This window comes from Rattus norvegicus, chromosome Y, assembly GCF_021556685.1.
Source record: "Rattus norvegicus strain SHRSP/BbbUtx chromosome Y, alternate assembly SHRSP_T2T, whole genome shotgun sequence".
Taxonomy (NCBI): Eukaryota; Metazoa; Chordata; class Mammalia; order Rodentia; family Muridae; genus Rattus; species Rattus norvegicus.
Genome location: NC_141555.1, coordinates 76,364,309 through 76,367,068, shown reverse-complemented (window position 1 = coordinate 76,367,068; position 2,760 = coordinate 76,364,309).

Genomic DNA, 2,760 nt, shown 5'->3' with positions numbered 1-2,760 from the left:
ATTTTCTGGCATTTTAGTAATCAGATATTCTCATTTGGTGAAATAACATGCTTTTGCATTTTTATCTCAAAATATTTACAAATATATTTTGCAAAAAATATGTACTACAGTGTTTCCTTTATTCCTGTACTTAATATCAAAATATATCCTGTAAACATTAGGTATTGTAGCAACTCCATTCACCACGGCCCATCAGAGTTATTCTGGCTCTACATATTTGACAAATACACGCGCACACAAATGGTTGTTGCTATCCCAGAGCAGACAAAAATTTGGCAATTGAAAAGGTTGCAATAAAAATGAGTCAACTAGAATTAAAGTGTTAAGTAAGGTAGAAGATTAATGCATGCTAGCTGGAAAACAGTTCTAACTAAACAAAATTTCACACATGAGAGCTTTATATTTTAAATAAAATATATTGTATGGCAATATGAAATCAGTCTATTATGATCATCCTTATGCCCTTTTAGAAGATCTAAAATATTTATAGTACTATTTTGAATGTATAAGGCCATTTTATATTTTATAGGGAGTGTTTTCTCAGAGGCACTTGTCTCTTTACATTCTTATTTGCTTTACGATTAGATAATGGCGAGGCAGGATTCCATCCCAGACAGTAAGACTGTAGATGCTGTATTCCACCACTATACCACAGCACTTTTAAGAATTTTTAAATGAATCCTTCTCCTAATATTATTCTACGTGTGAAAGTCATACACACAGACAGTACTGCTTCATGTAAGAAATTATATTCTTAGGATTTCATTCAATCAATTACTACTTTTATATTTTCACAGTTTAAAAGGATATATGTATGTGACTGAAAATAGATGGAAGATACCTGTATCCCAACACTGACCCAATACTCTCTATTGCTGTCTTATCCCGTAAAAATCTTTCTGAGAGTGGGTTAAGCTGTGTTGGAAGATAAGCCAATGATTCTTTAACCAATAAAACCAATAAAAAACAGCTGTCTATTTTTTTCCAATGATTCTGTGTGTTCATATAAGAAAATGGAACTATTATTTCAATTACATTTATTTAAAATCATGCAAAGCTATAGTCTGCTGACCCTTGCCTTTCATACATAACAAAGGTTCTTGAATCTTTCAACTTAAACCAGCATCTAGAATCTCTCTCATTCCTTTGAGTTAAGCCTCCTGTCCCTTTCTCACTCATTTCCTTTCTTTTAATTGGATATTTTATATATTTACATTTCAAATGTTATACCCTTTCCCAGCTCCCCTCTCTCCCATCCACCCTCCCCCTGCTTCTGTGAGATTGCTACCAACCCTGCCTGCCCACTCACACTCAACACTCTGGCCTTCCCTACAAAATGGAAACCAGACTTCATAGGACCAAGGCCTTTCATCCTACTGATTCCAGACAATGCCATCCTCTTCTATATATGAGGCTGAAGCCATGGATGCCTCCATTTGTGCTCTTTAATGGGATTTAGTCCCTCACTTCCTTCTTCATTAATTGGACAACAGCTCATTATGATTCACTGCGGTCAGTGCTGTCCTTGCAGCAGGAAGACAGTGGTCAGTGAGCCTGGACCACAGGAAGATGAATGTTCACACAAATGCATGCACACATGTAACCAGAGCTTGGCTCCCACTGAATAAAAAATGCGTGCAAATATTTTCCATATGTTGTGCAATGAACACTTGCCGTGGGATTCAATGCTGTTTCAAAATACTATTGCAAAGAATACTAGGTGGCCATCTCCAGGAGTGAGTGGTTCCTCATTTATTTTAGATTATTTATTTAGTGTTGAATATTGAGGGCCTCAGACAAAGTTCTTCCAGCAGATCTTTATACAGACTCATGGTTCTTTATTTGTTTTTTGTTTTCTTTGGTTTGGTTTGGTATCAAAATATATACAGCACAAAACTTAGCACTTTATCATTTTTGGTATAGTGCTCAGCATCTCTGGTGTGTGCCTGTCACTCCTACTCTGACACAGATCTATTTGAATTTATGGAGCTGAGAGGCCATGAATTTTACACATAGCAACCATCTTCCTTCTCCCTCCTCCAGACCCCTAACCTCCTGCTTCTTGCCACTACTGATGAAAATTTTATATTCACTGATTTATCAGAGAATCCCAGTCATTTTGCAGTTAACTTGGCGTACTCCGGCTCCTTCCACGCAGCATACATCAAATACCTGAGTGGTATTACACCCCAAGGACAACCCACAGCTGATAACTCTTCAAACTAAAACTATTTTTTCCAAATATCAATATTTGATGACGCATCTTAAAAGCTTTACCCTCCCTGTAGCCCTCCAGGCACCTGAGGTAAAAGAAAGGATGGGGGGGCATTGGGGTAGGGTGGTGGCCCTGTTTAGAAAGGTTCATTGGAGGAACTCCCATCTGTGTTGTCTGGAAAGCAGAATTTCAGTTCACAGGTTAGCAGAGGTATCTTGTTCCATTAGCAAAAATTTCACGAATACTCTAGGAGTTCAGTTCTGTAGAGTTGTCATAACAAACAGGAAACAGCAGCAGTGGCACAACCTAGTACAACAGCCAGGCTTCTGTCAGTAGCCAGGACAGAGAGAAGGTCTATGCTGTGCTTCTCTCAGGGATTTGACGATCAGCAGAGACTCAAGATGCACAAACGTTGTTGGTGGTGCTTTATTTGTTTGTCACAATCTGTATAGCAGGATTTCCCTTTGAAAAATATAAGATGTTTGAAACGTTTGCTGCTGCTACAAATATGTTACTGTAGCTGAGTAATCCTGTGCATCATTTTC